The 16,820-nt window shown below is 41.0% G+C and overlaps 1 long non-coding RNA gene across 2 annotated transcripts in view; it reads left to right on the forward strand.

The window, feature by feature from the left end:
- Positions 1–16,820, forward strand: part of LOC147017596 (uncharacterized) — a 53,209-nt gene that overhangs the window by 16,435 nt on the left and 19,954 nt on the right. For both annotated transcript variants that reach the window (XR_015049753.1, XR_015049754.1), the window contains exon 3: positions 4,106–4,171. This is a non-coding gene — a long non-coding RNA (uncharacterized LOC147017596). The remainder of the gene's footprint in view (positions 1–4,105; positions 4,172–16,820) is intronic.

The raw sequence follows: 16,820 nt of genomic DNA on the forward strand, positions 1-16,820 counted from the left end.
TTCTCAATCAATTTCCACACTATCTCGTGGATAAAATGTTCCATCGAGAGAAACGCGAAGTTGTTTCAACTTAGCATGAACACTCAACGCCATTTTCTTATCAGTAGCAGTATCTCCATCTGGCTTCTTAAAAATGAGCCACAGATATTATGGCTTTCCTTCCAGAACACCCACATTTCACGTGGAAGTGGTTTGGTTCAGTTTAACATCTTGACATCTTCTTTTAAGATATGATACATTGAGTGGCTTCTTTGAGTAAAGTCTTCAATTCAACATCTCTTCTGTTTTAAGATTAGGAGTATATTCACCAATATACCAACTCATTTCATCAATAACAAATTTATTCTGAGCACCAAAAGCATTAGCAGCACCAAAAAGCAATCTATTTTCATTATAATTCCTTTGAAGTTGAAATCTAATTTTAATTCCATACAGAACTTTATCATGATCACAAAATTCAAATATACCTTTAAGAGGAACTGCCACAGTAAAACTATTAACTGCTTTTGTATCACCATGATACATTGCTCTCCTTTGACTATATCCAGGGTCTGTGTTTGTTCCAATTGCCATATCACAAATAAAAGTTTTGACAGCTCCCTTTCCCATTCTATCACTAAATGAATATCGTGTAAATATTATCATTTCAGATGTCGCAGAGACATAATCAACCGCTTTAACTTCTTGTGTTCCAATATACAAACGAACACTATAAAACATTTTCCAGAAGAAATCATTTACGAGTGTCGCGTTTGTGTTATTTGCAGCCTTAGTGAATGTAAATTTACGCAACAAGAAACTTTTGGCTCGATTCAAATAAGTTTGTTGATTATTCATTTCAAAACCTTTTGTTCCATTTGTATTCCAGTCTGTTCCAGTTATAGCATTAACCCTTGAAGTCGTCTTCTTTTTTAGTAGAGTTTGAGATGACAATGGTATTATCCAAATCATAGATACTATCAATTGCTTCCATTCTTGTATTTATTTAGGAAAAAAAGATGTTAAAACTTTTGAAACCCTTACCCAAGTATTTGAATTATTTTCTGTCGTTCTTGGGGAGACAACTGAGTTTTGCCTTTCTTAATTTATTTTATTGCTTGCAATTTATGCGATTCCTTTTGGGCATCGTTTATACTATTTAGAACACCCGCTACATTTCCCACAGCAGAAGCAGTTGAACCAATTTGGTCTTTATGTTTAAGAATAGTTGAACCGACACCCATTAGAGTATCAATTATCCCATCTCCTTTATTTCTAAATTGATGCTTGACACCCCATTGTCTCTTAGGTTTGTAGTATCCTCCACCAAGATATATACTTTCACCCTTATAGTATGGGGAAAGGAACACCCCATCCCCTGTAATTAACCTCCACCATCGAAGATGGATGGAGGTTACTGTTTTCACCCCTTTCTGTTTGTTTGTTTGTTTGTGAACAGTATTACGGAAAAACTCCTTGACGGATTTCGACGAAACTTGGTGGGGGGGTTAGGTCTGGTCCAAGGATCATGGCATTAGATTTTGGACTTGGTCCAAAATCCAATATGGCTGCTATGGTGGCCAATTTGAAAAAATATTTTAATTTTTTTTTTTTGCATTTCTACATGTTGTAAGTGATTTCCACCGCCCCCCCCCCCCCAAAAAAAAATTGTGAGAGAAAAAAAAATTTGCAAATTTTTTTTCAACAAAATTTCGATTTTTTTGCCTTTCTTCATGTTATAAGTGATTTCCAACAAAAAAAACATGCCAAAATTATAATTGCGGCTGATTTTGGAACTTCAGGTGGATATACCCTCGTAAAATCAATTTCTGTCTCAAGGAATCTAGTTATGATGAATGAATTGAGTATTTAAAAGGGAAAGTTGCAAACTATAACTCGGTGAGCACTGTTGACGCCAAATTGAATGAATGGGATATCAGGTTCACTTGAGTGACCTAGCAGTATTGGCGGCGGAGGTTTTGCACTCTACCGAGTGCTCCCCCTCGAGTTATTTTATATTTTTCCAACTCATGTTTCCTCACAACAACCATCGTATTTATTTATTGGAAAACTTCACGTAGGTGAATTCTGATGGATATCATTTCTCCATTGAAGGAAATCTATATGGTTATCTTGGTTGGTTATCCTGAAATTTACTCTGTATATGGTTTTCCCTGACACAGGTAGATAACCCAGATTTTTGGGTTCCATTTCCAAGAGGTTATCAAAGGTCAGTTCATCTCTCTGGAACTGGTCATCAATAATTTCCATTTTACACTATTCAATGTGTATGCGCCCAGTGAGTGTGAAGAACGAAGAGCCTTCTTTTTGTCTTTAATGAGACACTTTCGCTCAATTGATCTCAATGATTGTATTTGCATGGGGGGTGATTTTAATTGCACCTTCGAACCTGTTTCAGACAGAAATACAGCAGAACCTCACCCCGAATCCTATGCCGATTTGTCTAATTTTTTTTCGGCAATAGGTTTGTTAGATGCATGGAGGCTATGTCACCCCAACGAATCTCAATATGCGTGGGGACGTTGGGCTAATGGGAGAGCGTCCACCATTCATGTTAAGAGAGTAAAGTGGCCATATATGGAAACAGGAGAGACCAAAGGATATTCGTTGAAAAGACGACCCAATTGAGAGAACTGATGCAAGAGAAAGCAGCAGTTATGTTAATCAGATTAACGATAAACAACATCAAGGTTTTAAATACTCCCAGCAAATCCTTTTTCTAAATGGATTTTGTCAACAAATCACAAAAGACCGTTTTTTTCTGCTTGACTCAAGAGGAAACATTGTTGTTAACTCCAGTGATGTACGGTTGTGCATTAGAGATTACTTTTCAAAAATTTATGCAAATATACTGTTTGTAAGCAAAGTATGGATCTTTTAACTTCTCACTTTCCTTCTATCACTGAGCCCCAGCGTCTGAGCTTGGACTCACCAATCACATTGCCTGAGCCAACGCAGGCCCTTGCTGGATTGAACTCGGTGAAAGCGCCGGGAATTGACAGCTTACCGGCAGAGTTTTTCTTGGCGTTTTGGAACCTTTTAGGCCCTGAGTTATTGAATGTCCTAGAATCATCTTAGGTAAATGGAGAACTGCCTCTCAGTTTTAGAAGAACGGTGGTATTTCTTCGCCCAAAGACTGGAGACTTACGGCAGATGAAGAACTGGCGACTGGTCTCGGTATTATGTAGGGACTACAAAATATTGTCAAAAGTGTTGGCCACTCGATTGAAGACGGTAATTGGTGATCTCATCCACTCTGATCAGAACTATTGTATCCCGAAGAGATCAATTTATGATAATATTTTTTTGATCAGAGATTTGCTGGAGTGTGATTCCATGGAAAAATAATTTGGGATTATATTCCTTGACTTAGAAGAGGCATTTGATAGTGTTGATCATGTGTTTATGCATCATGTGTTGGAAGCATGTGGTCTTGGTACCAATTTTAGGGCCGATGTATCCTTACAGTACAGCAATATATTTAGTATTTTTAAAATTAATAATGAACTCGTCTTTCCTATACAAATACAGAGAGGGGTGAGGCAAGTGTGCTGCATTTCTGGATTATTATTCTCCTTGGTTAAAGAACCACTTCTAATTCTATTCAGGAAAAATCTTTCAGGAGTAACTGTATTCACAGGGATTCCTTCAGTAGTTGTATCAGCTTATGCAGATGATGTCGCTGTGGTCATTAAGAATGACAATGATATCTCTGCATTTGTTAATTGTTTAAATCTCTTTTACTTGGCATCTTCATTCAACTGTAACTGGAACAAGCGTGTCCCTTCTATCCATCCATTTTCCCTTCTATCCTAACAAGTGTCCACCCAGTCCCTGTTGATGAGAAACATCCCCATAACATGATGCTGCCATCACCATGCTTCACAGTTGGGATGGTGTTCTTTGGGTGATGTGCTATGTTGGGTTTGCGCCAAATGAAACGTTTTGCATTTAGGCCAAAAAGTTAAATCTCGGTTTTGTCAGACAACAAAGCGTTTTGCCACACGGCTTCAGAATCTCGGGAGTGTTTTTTTGCATACTTCAAATGGGACTCAAGGTTGGCTTTTTTGAGTAATGGCTTCGTTCTTGCCACCCTTCTGTACAGGCCAGACGTGTGGAGTGCTTGGGATATTGTTGTCACATGCACGCAGTGACAGTCTTTGCAATAAAGGTACGTAGCTCTTTCACAGTTGCCATTGGCCTCTTGGTGGCCTCTCTGATCAGGCTCCTCCTTGCTTGGTCATCCAGTTTGGAGGAGCGGCCTGATCGAGGCAGGGTCTTGGTGGTACCATACACCTTCCACTTCTTAATGATTGTGTTGACTGTGCTCCAAGGGATATTCAAGGCTTTTCAAATATTTTTATACCCATTGTTATACACAACTTTATCCTGGAGGTCTTTTGAAAGGTCATTGGTGCTCATGGTTGAGTCTATGCTGCGAAATGCACCACCCAGCAGAGGAAACCTACAGGAACAGCTGATTTTATTCCGAAATAATTAGAATGACTGCAACTGAAAACGGGTTGAGGCCAATTAACTTGGTGTATGATTTTGAAGGTGATTGGTTACACCTGAGCTAATTACCCTCGCCAGAGGATAGGGTATTGCATTTGGGTCTGTTTGTCCGCACAGAACTTTAGTGTTTTTCTCTGTATCCGATGGGCATATCAAGACCAAATTTTCACCATAGTAGTGACAACTCCTATGGAATATTGTAATTATAATTATGACGTCATAAGTCACGTGGTGTGGCAGCCATGTTGGTAAAATGGGAAAAACTTTGGACCTCTAACTCTGAAACCACACCAAGGAAAAAGTTGAAACTTGGTAGATACCAAGTACTCCTCATGGGGAATGTGATTTTTATGACGTTATAGGTGCCTTCATTATGACGTCAGAATTGCATGTGTGGAGCACTACATCCGATCAGTGGGAAAAAATTTTGAGGGTCATCTATGAATAAATTGTTCCACAGAAAAGAAAAAAATAATTGATTGATATTGTTCCGGCTGTGGAAATTCGCAATACACCATAAAGGTTCCTCAGATTAGCTATGCCGGTAAGTGAGTGTTCAGATAGGTCCCCACCGTTGTTTAAAGGGGATTCTTCATGTTCACCGGGCTGCGACTCTTTGAGATAGCCGTTTTTTTTTTTCTATTGTTATTTTGAACAAACCTCCACGCAAACAACAAGCCCCGTTGAAAACCATTGAACGCAAAAGGAAACCAGAGGAGTTCCGATGGGCGCGTGGATTTTTCCCGCCTGTTTCTCCGAGGAGTGTGACGGAGGCGGGGTGGGGCGGCTCGCCCCCGATTGCTGGACGCGCGGGAATGAGGAACGCCCCTTTTTGGGAAGCTTCCAGAAGGGAGGCGGAGCCAAAAACGGGGCGGAGCGAAGGGCGGAGCCCCGCACGATATAAGGCGGACTGCGTGCGGCGCTCACTCTCTCTGTCGGGGTCGTGTTGAATTCTGCTCGCTCTCTTGGTGCACGTCATCCTCTCGCTTCATCTTCGAGCTCTCTCTTGGTGGTCGAGGTCGGGCTCTCTCGTCGTGGCGTCATGGCGTTTTCCTGTTGTTTTTGTATGCATGCTGTGGTGTCGTGTCCTGTTAAGTAACAACTGTTAAGTGCATGTACATTCTCATTGTCGTCGGTTGTATTGCTTTCTATTTGCCTCGCTTGTATGTTGCATGATTCCTTGCTTGTGTTGTGTGTGCAATATGTGCTTTATATTAAATGTCCTTGTGTGAAATGTATCTCGTTCGTTGCGTCTTCTTTCCCCATTGAAAATGCCATCTTGCATCGTGGAATAATTAGGTGGGTTTTAAACACCCGATAAATAATCTGAACCGTCGAGGTCTGCTATAACACCGCTCGGTTATCCCTGTAGCACGGAACGAACCGCTTAAGCGGTTCGTGTCCTTAGCTGACCTGCGGTGTGGTGCAACCCCTCGGTAGGTTACCCGCGCGGGTATTTAGGTATATCGACATTCTGCGATTCACCCTAATTCACGCGGGTAGAATGCGGACTGGGTTGTGGTGAGGTTAAACCCCCACCCGTGACTGGCTCCTGATGGTAGTTCCAGGAGGGTCACGACTGAATTGTCCGTCCGGTGGGCAATGCGGCTGCCATTAGAGGTACGCGGCCGATCGCACGCCAGGTGGGCCAGAATTCGTAACAATATCATCTGTCACATGATTCGGGAGTATATTGTTTTTGTTTTGTTTTTTTTAACCTTCAAAAATCCTCTCTGAAATGACTGAACAGATCGAGGCGAAAATGTGCACATGTGACCGCCTATCATTGAGGAACAAAACCTTCACACACATGGTCACAGGTCACATGGTTTGTCAGTCTTATTGGATTTACCATAAAAGAAATAAAAATCTTCAGAACGGCTGGACAGATCAAGGGAAACTAAAAACAAATGTTCCGCAAGCCTTGGGGATACCAGTTTATTCACGAATAATTGATGTCACATGGTCTGACAGCCATATTGGATGAAGCAAAAATGTTTAAAAAAAATTCTTTTCATGAACTGCTTCATCGATCGACGTGAAACTTCAAAATTATGATCTCGGAGTGATGGGGAATATGTTTTAAATTTCAAGCTGATCGCGTGCATGGTCCGGCAGCCAGAATTTTAAATTTTTTTTTTTTAAGCTCATTGGACTGTGCTTGGATGTGTTTGAGGGTATCGGAGTAGCAGCTGAAATGTGAATCCTGTCCAGGTTCCTCCTGATGACTTCATATTTGCTTTTTGCTTGTTTCGGTTCCTTCTGGTGATTCCAATGCAGAACTGTACCTATTTGGTCTTCCATTTGATTTGATGGAATTTATTTGAATCCCATTCTAAATTTAATTTAATCATAATAAACGCCATGGGTCCGTTCAAAGGGGTGTTGCATCAAAGCGGGATGTCTTGGAACCCAGTCATCACTGCCAGCAGTTGTAAAGTGGCAGTTCTAGTTATGTCCATTATTAATGACGAGCAAATACCACCTGTCGCTTCGCTGACGGTAATACTAGAGGGGGGAGGGAGAAAAGGAGAGGGAAGAGTGAGAGAGGGGTGGGAAGAGAGTGAAGAGGTGGAGGGGTCGAGGGAAAGGAGAGAGAGGAGGGATGGGGAGTGAGTATGGGTGGGGGAAGGGAAGACACAGAGGTGAGAGGAAGGGAAGGCAGGTGTGTGGTGGAATGTTAATTACGATTCATACTGTTTCATCAAAATTATTCTGCATCGAATATCGGTGAAGAAGGAAACAAAATAATGTCAGAAATCCATTTTCTTCTGGTCATACTATAAATACAGCCTGGAGACAAACTCCTGTCTGGATACAAACTCCTGTCTGGACAAGTCTGGAGACAAACTCCCGTCCAGACATAAATACCGCCCGGACTCATCCGGAGCCAAGCTGGCAAGAGACAAACACCACTTGAACACATCCAGAGACATTCTCCCATGATAGAGAGAGAGAGAGAGAGAGAGAGTGAGAGAGAGAGTGAGAGAGAGAGAGAGAGAGAGAGAGAGAGAGAGAGAGAGAGAGAGAGAGAGAGAGAGAGAGAGAGAGAGAGAGAGAGAGAACGAGAGAGAGAGAGAGAGAGAACGAGAGAGAGAGAGAGAGAACGAGAGAGAGAGAGAGAGAGAACGAGAGAGAGAGAGAGAGAGAGAACGAGAGAGAGAGAGAGAGAGAACGAGAGAGAGAGAGAGAACGAGAACGAGAGAGAGAGAGAGAGAACGAGAACGAGAGAGAGAGAGAACGAGAGAGAACGAGCTAGAGAGAACGAGAGAGAGAGAGAGAGAGAGAACGAGAGAGAGAGAACGAGAGAAAGAGAACGAGAGAGAGAGAACGAGAGAGAGAGAACGAGAGAGAGAGAACGAGAGAGAGAGAGAGAGAACGAGAGAGAGAGAGAGAACGAGAGAGAGAGAGAGAACGAGAGAGAGAGAGAGAGAGAGAGAGAGAGAGAGAGAGAGAGAGAGAGAGAGAGAGAGAGAGAGAGAGAGAGAGAGAGAGAGAGAGAGCGAGAGTGAGAGAGAGAGAGAGAGAGAGAAAGAACGAGAGAGAGAGAGAGAGAGAGAGAGAGAGAGAGAGAGAGAGAGAGAGAGAGAGAGAACGAGAGAGAGAACGAGAGAGAGAGAACGAGAGAGAGAGAACGAGCGAGAGAGAACGAGCGAGAGAGAACGAGCGAGAGAGAACGAGCGAGAGAGAACGAGCGAGAGAGAACGAGCGAGAGAGAACGAGCGAGAGTGAACGAGCGAGAGAGAACGAGAGAGAGAACGAGCGAGAGAACGATTTTTCACAGCAACCACACGTGCTTGGCCAATATCGACAATTTTTCAGGCATCGACAGGTTGGAGTCAGTGTGAGAGCCAACTGCAGTACTTACTGGATACAACCAAGAAACCTTGAGTCGCTTTCACCGGAAAACAATATTGCATTTATACGGACGTTTCAGCGACATGTTCACAAACGTTAATCTTTTTAAACAGCTGCGTGTCACTGGTGGCTAAATTTAATTTTTGGCTCAGTAATTTAGAAAATACGTGAACATGGCAAATGGCTCGAAAATCGGGTGTTATTTCACAACAACTCGCTCAGGGCGACGGAGCACGAGTCACTCACTCAGGGTAACCGCATGAACCACTCGCTCAGGGTGACGCAGCACAAACCACTCGCTCAGGGTGACGCAGCACAAACCACTCGCTCAGGCTGACGGAGCACAAACCACTCGCTCAGGTTGATGGGGGCATGAACCACTCACTCGGGGTGACGCAGCACAAACCACTCGCTCAGGGTGACGCAGCACAAACCACTCGCTCAGGCTGACGGAGCACAAACCACTCACTCAAGGTGACGGGGGCATGAACCACTCACTCGGGGTGACGCAGCACAAACCACTCGCTCAGGGCGATGGATCACAAACCACTCGCTCAGGGTGATGGGGCATGAACCACTCGCTCAGGGTGATGGGGCACGAACGATGATTAACAGGCATTCGAGATGAGTGAGGAAAGTGAAAAAAAACTTCATTGTTCAGAAATCGTTGTGGCCTATTCCAAGTCAAGGCATGGTTGAGCAAGCCAAAAACATGGTGGCTTCAGACGCCAACTAGGTTACCCAGGAAACGCCTAAAGATCCCAGAGAGCGAGGTGGCCGAGGATCGCTTGATGAAGGATATAATTAAATAACATCGTTAATTATCGTCAAAAGGGGTGTTTTAATTAACCAAAACACGCAATTTTCACTCTTGCACTTCCTTGGAGTTTTCTTTGTATGCATGCAAAGTTTCAGGCTTTTCGGTATTATGGTTTTGGAGTAATGCAGGAGACACACTGACACACTGACACACTGACACACTGACACACTGACACACTGACACACTGACACACTGACACACTGACACACTGACACACTGACACACACACACACACACACACACACACACACACACACACACACACACACACACACACACACACACACACACACACACACCCTTTTATTAGTACAGATGTAACACAAAATACCACAAAACAAGTCCCGCGACAGACTGCAATCTCTGATTGCTATTTTTCTTGTTTACATTTGTTATTATAAGGAGGCGGACACTTATCCAACCAAGGTATTCTAGTTTTGTGTTTTTAGATCCTCGTGGAGGATCTCTAAGTCGTACTCACGTTGTTGTTCTTGTGGAATTTTTTGTTTCACAGCCTACAGTTTTCATCAAAACTTCCTGAAACTTGGCATGTATATGTAGTAATACTCTGCGCAGACAGAAACCATCTCCGATTTAGAAAATTCCTCCTAGAAAAAAGTTATGACATCAAAATATCTCCGCTAATGGAAATCGCCTAAAAAATTATCTCCGAAACTCGGCAAGCTTTTTGAATTCTGTTTGTGGGAATCGAACAGGGCATTAGCAGAGATGAATTACCGCACATATGATACATCACTATGACGCCATATCAATTTTTATGACGTCATTCCTATTTTTTGACACTTTTTGTTTCACAACCCAGAGTCTTCATCAGATCTTCGTGAAACTTGCCAGGTATATGCAGAAAGCTCACGCGCAGGCAGTAACCATCTCCGATTCTGGAAATTCTTCCGAGAGAAAAGGTAACGTCATAATATCGCCACTAATGGAAATCGCCGATTCCATTATCTCCGAAGAGTTTGTTTCACAGCCTACAGTTTTCATCAAAACTTCCTGAAACTTGGCATATATATGTAAAAATACCCCGCGCAGACAGTATCCATCTCCGATTTTGAAAATTCCTCCTATAAAAAAGTTATGACGTCAAAATATCTCCGCTAATGGAAATCACCTAAAAAATTATCTCCGACACTCGGCAAGCTATTTGAATTATGTTTGTGGGAATAGAGCAGGGCATGAGCAGAGATTAATTACCGCACATATGATACATCACTATGACGTCATATCAATTTTTATGATTTCAATCCTATTTTTTGACATTTTTTAGATACTTGTGGAAGATCTCAAAGTCTTACTCACATTGTTGTTCTTCATCTTCTTCTTGTGGACTTTTTTGTTTCACAGCCTACAGTTTTCATCGAAACTTCCTGAAACTTGGCATATATATGTAAAAATTCCCTGCGCAGACAGTAACCAACTCCGATTTTGAAAATTCCTCTGAGAAAAAAAAGTTATGTCGTCAAAATATCTCCGCTAATGGAAATCGCCGAAAAAATTATCTCCGAAACTGGGCATGCTTTTTGAATTCTGTTTGCAGGAATCGAACAGGGCATTAGCAGAGATGAATTACCGCACATATGATACATCACTATGACGCCATATCAATTTTTATGATGTCATTCCTATTTTTTGACACTTTTTGTTTCACAACCCAGAGTTTTCATCGGATCTTCGTGAAACTTGCCAGGTATATGCAGAAAGCTCACGCGCAGGCAGTAACCATCTCCGATTCTGGAAATTATTCCGAGAAAAAAAAGGTAACGTCATAATATCGCCACTAATGGAAATCGCCGATTCCATTATCTCCGAACTAGTTTGTTTCACAGCCTACAGTTTTCATCAAAACTTCCTGAAACTTGGCACATATATGTAAAAATACCCTGCACAGACAGTATCCATCTCCGATTTTGAGAATTCCTCCTATAAAAAAGTTATGACGTCAAAATATCTCCGCTAATGGAAATCACCTAAAAATTATCTCCGAAACTCGGCAAGCTGTTTGAATTATGTTTGCGGGAATAGAGCAGGACATGAGCAGAGATTAATTACCGCACATATGATACATCACTATGATGTCATATCAATTTTTATGATTTCATTCCTATTTTTTGACATTTTTTAGATACTTGTGGAGGATCTCTAAGTCTTACTCACGTTGTTGTTCTTCATCTTCTTCTTGTGGACTTTTTTGTTTCACAGCCTCCAGTTTTCATCAAAACTTCCTGAAACTTGGCATATATATGTAACAGTTCCCTGCACAGACAGTAACCATCTCCGATTTTGAAAATTCCTCTGAGAAAAAAAGTTATAACGTCAAAATATCTCCGCTAATGGAAATCGCCGAAAAGATTATCTCCGAAACTAGGCAAGCTTTTTGAATTATGTTTGCGGGAATTGAACAGGGCATTAGCAGAGATGAATTACCGCACATATGATACATCACTATGACGTCATATCAATTTTTGTGACGTCATATCAATTTTTATGACATCATTCCTATTTTTTGACTTTTGTTTCACAACCCAGAGTTTTCATCTGATCTTCGTGAAACTTGCCATGTATATGCAGAAAGCCCACGTGCAGGCAGTAACCATCTCCGATTTTGGAAATTCTTCCTCGAAAAAAAGTTGACGTCATAATATCGCCGCTAATGGAAAACGCCGATACCATTATCTCCGAAACTGGGCAAGCTATTTGAATTTTGTTTGCGGAAATCAAGCCGGCATTAGCACAGATATAATTTATCGCAAACCTGATACATCACAATGACGTCATATTCGTTTTATGACGTCATCATTAAGCGGATAAGGACCTTATCTCATTTGAGCTTGTTGATTAATTTTCTGAAATTTGTAGAATTTGTTTTTCACTTGAAAGTTGTGTGTTACGATATGTACATAAAGGGAGAATAATGTCTGATTTAATGTATTTAATTCCAGGATACAAGGCAACAAACGGTGAAAATTTTGAAATAGAGGGGGGTACATTTTCTATCGGCATTGTATATAGAGCTCATAATCATATACAATTACATTAATATGTATATTATGCATCAAAATAAATGTGTGCAATACAAATGCAAATTAGACTGAAATAAGGAAACGTTTTCGATCACAATGAAAGGTATAACATAAAGGAGCATTGGATAAAATATAAAATAATCATAAAAATACAAAAAGGAAGGAGGAATAGAAATTTAAGGAGACACTAGTCGGGGTACCCGGCGTTGATCATTGCTGTTCTCATCATGTTGACATTTTAGCATCCTGTTTGCAGATCGTCTAACATTTGATTGATACAAATTGTGGGAATATAGTATTGATTATCAGCTGCTTTTTTGCTCATGTCCTTTTCTCACCTGTGATGCAAGTAGAGTGACCTGCTTTGTGATCCTTCACAAGGCTGTGGAAAATCAGAAATGGAGTATGATGGGGCGATATATTACCGTTATATGAAGAAAATGGAAGACTGAATAAAACAAGCGCTTTCTGAATTTAATCGATGTGAGAAATGGGATTGAATGAGACTCACCATTATTATAAGTAAAGAAGAATATGAAGGAGGAAGAGTTTTTGTTTTTAATGTAAATTAACCACGTGGTGTACTGCCTCATGCATGTTACATGTATATGTATTTATGTATGGATGTGTGCTATGGTGCATGCATATGTGCATGTGGCGGCTGCCGATTGTGTCGGGGTACCAATATTGCTTAATTTGTGGTATCCCCTGCAGGACAATTGTTGCATGCCGGCCGGACAGACACAGACGTGCAGGGATGGACGCAGGCATGCATGGACTGAGCTCCTTTTATATTATAGACAAGCAAATACAACCTGCTGCTTTGCTGGGAATATTAACCCTTTGAACCCTGAGTTATTTGGACTTTTGGCTCTCCCAACCTGGGCTCTCCAGAGAAAAATTCAGCCGCTCAGGAATATGGAGGTTTGAATAGTGGCCAGTAAAACGGCCTCTGGGGGGGGTCCGTTCAGACATAACCACCATTCAGATATGTGTGCCGATAACCACTGTCCAGATATGTTCAGAGAGAGAGAGAGAGAGAGAGAGAGAGAGGGAGAGAGAGAGAGAGATAGAGACAGAGAGAGAGAGAGAGAGAGAGAGAGAGAGAGAGAGAGAGAGAGAGATAGAGATAGAGATAGAGATAGAGATAGAGATAGAGATAGAGATAGAGATAGAGATAGAGATAGAGATATATGGTTTCCAGCAGATGTGATATCCAGTTGAACAGCACGCACATTATTGATGCCGCCCTGCCTGTGGGATGATAGTTTATAGCAGGGTCGGTATTAGAATCTAGGCAAGACAGCTTAGAGCGAGCGTGTGTACCTCTTGGCTATCCTGCTGTGATGTCGACGAAACGTTTCGTTTTTTTTTTTTTGTATTCATGTATGCCGAAGTGACCACAGATCAACGTGGGGCCATCACAGGCGAATGGCCCCTGAACATTGTTCAAGTCGATCAATTTACAGTATTCAGTGACAATGCGGATATTGTTGAGTTCTCGCCAAGTGGCTGAAGCAACCAACAAAACAGTTGATCACGAACGGTTTACTTGGCACGCAATTAGCAATCACTGAGCCGTTATATTAAACACACACCTTCCAGAGGCACTGGAATATCTAATATGTCCGAACTGAAAAAATGAACACCTTTTTTTTAGCAGTCAGAACTGCTGCTAAGTTCAATTCTCGAGCTTAAATTTTGGAATTGGGCTGAGCGCAAGAGATTCTCGAGGCGATGGCATGTGTGGAAATTAAATAAAACCACAAACGCTTGCGTCTCCTGGCGTATACAAGCATTGCAATGCATCGAGCGATTCGGAGGTATGATGATCACTCATTCAATAATGTGAATTAAAATTGACTTGTTTGCCATCTGCACTTCTTCTCCAGATGAATACACGCAAGCAACCTGTTAGTCTAATATCATGGATTTGAGGATTTTGTACAGGGAAAGGTTTTCTTAAAAGGAAAAATCAAACTATTCATTCAGTATAACTGTTTTTTTTGTGACGTTGATGAAAGCTTCTTCAATCACAGAAACCATTAATATTATTATTATTATTATTATTATTATTATTATTATTATTATTATTACTTTACAATCATCTCAGTTGTGTTTTTTTCACAATATCAAATAAAAAATAGTGTTTGTTCCATCGTCGATAAAGGCTCGTTAAGGGCGCCCGGATTTCTTTTGTCCTCAAGCCGTATATGAGGGGATCCGCAATGGGTGATGTAAATATACAAAGGATATAGAGAATTAATCTGAATGAAACACTATGATCTCCTAACCTCACCGATATCGCAAACGCCATTCTTGATCCCACCTTCAACACAAACACCATGATCTGTGTGCAGCACGTGTGAAGGGCCTTGTTACTGAATGTACTTGAACTGGAATTTCTGCACAAGCTGATGATTCTCCAGGAGGTGAAAATGATTGTAATGGTTGATAATATATACACAGAATATGCAACAATGAGAATAGTTATGTTTGCAACGGTTTTTCCTCCACAAGATATTTTAAAGAGAAATCCCATCATGCAAAACGCTTCTGTAATTGTCAATTCTTTTTGCAAAAATATAAACGTGATGCAAAAATGGGATTATACATTATAATTGTAATTGTTGTACCAATGACACCCAAGGCTAGGAACATCATTCCCTTTCTCTTGGCTGTCCAAACTGCATATGAATACGGCCGTAGAATGGCCCAGTACCGGTCGATGTCCATTAACCACTGGATGAAGAATTGAGAAAAACCAACACAATCAATGGAGTACACATGAATGAGACATTCTGTAAAGTAAATACGTCTTTTCACAGCCAAGAGTCCACGTACAAAGGTGGCTATCAATACACAAACCCAAAGTGAATCTGTGATAACACAAAGTGCGATGTAAAACACCATGGGTTTATCAAAACGCTGCATCACGCAGGCTCCGAGCACCCCCAGGTTGAGCATCACAGTGAACATGCCCAGAGGTACCAAGGATTGGACAATCACCCTCCAGGGTCCCTCTTGGGGAACGAAGAGGCGTCCAGGGTGAGGAATATGGGGCCCATGTACCGAGCAGTCTGATTCATATTATTTTCAACAAAATCCTGTTGAAGTATTTTCATTTTTCGACTCCAGGATACTTTTGATGGATGTCATTCAGAACGAGTGCCCTGATGTGAATGTAGTTTAATCCAGAAAGATAAATAAATCCAAGTTGATGTCAAATAAGTAATGTTTCTTTTTTCTTCTCAATATGTCATATCTGGAGTTCGAAATATTTTCAGGCTGGAAAAATGATAAAGGAAATCGATTACATCCATTACATTGTTAAAGCTAACCAGTTCCTGCACTCCTGAGTTACAAAGAATCATCAGATTTTAAAAAGTACGAACTGAAAGAAATCCAAGTGACTCACCTGTACTCATATGACCAATCTATCAAGGAAACAATCCTGGGGTGAATTTGGTCCAAAGGGGAAACATTGGCACAACGCTATATCCGCCGTTTCTGATGTACCAAACTGTCCAGAATGTCGGTGTTGCCGAAGTATGTTTTGGCAAGAATTGTACTGGGTACTTTGCCTCTTCCTTCCCAGCCGTAGCTCGGGAATGAAATTCGTCATGTTTCCGGCAATAGCTCGCTTATTCTTCGTGGAGACATCACATGGGATCTTTAATGTTCACCAACCAATGCCGGCAGATGGGACACCCGTTCAACATCTATTCGAGGGGCGGCACACACACTGATGAATCAACCTGCCTGTGAAACACTGAGACGATAATTTAAACCTCGGTCGATATTCCAACCCTGGTGCGACAGCTTCGAGGCGAGTGTATTAAATTTAGGAAAGTAACCCTGGTTTATGGTACCTCTGCAGTTCTTACACGACAATGTTAAACACTTCACATTACACTGCACCAGTTTTTCATTCCACAGAGGACCATCCAAGGAATTCACTCTGACATTAATACAATAATTTTTACCTGGGATATGAGAGGCTGCCACTGCTGCTTTTTGAAATGTGCACCCTTTGCAATTTTTTTCGTTGCCCGATTTGAACGAAACTTCAAACTGCACACCACAGGCGAATGGTGAGTATGGTTGGCTGAAAATTTTTGCACTATAGTGTACCGTTTTGGCTGTATTTCTGGAACATACATATATATATATATATATATATATATATATATATATATATATATATATATATATATATATATACATGTATGACCCGTGAACCCGTTGTGACAGCGGTTGATGAAAAAAAAATCATTTCAAAAAAACAAATCAAAAAAGATAGCTCCAGCGAACGATACCGCTGAGGTTGTTTGCATTGATGAAATAATCCCAAAGAGCACTTGACTGAATCGGGAATGGATTTTTAAAAATTTTTTCGTTGCCTGACTTGAATGAAATTTGATATTGCTCGTCAATGTGAAAAAAAACGGAGAAAAGAAAGTCACAGAAATTATTGTGCGCAATCTTCTCAACGCAATTTTATTTATTAATGAACATGGAAGTATTAGATCAAAATGGCGGTTTATTTAATGATTAAAAATAAATCGTTCTTTGTCTGCAAGAAA

Source organism: Eptatretus burgeri, chromosome 11, assembly GCF_056783735.1.
Source record: "Eptatretus burgeri isolate ZD-2024b chromosome 11, Ebu_testis_v1, whole genome shotgun sequence".
NCBI lineage: Eukaryota > Metazoa > Chordata > Myxini > Myxiniformes > Myxinidae > Eptatretus > Eptatretus burgeri.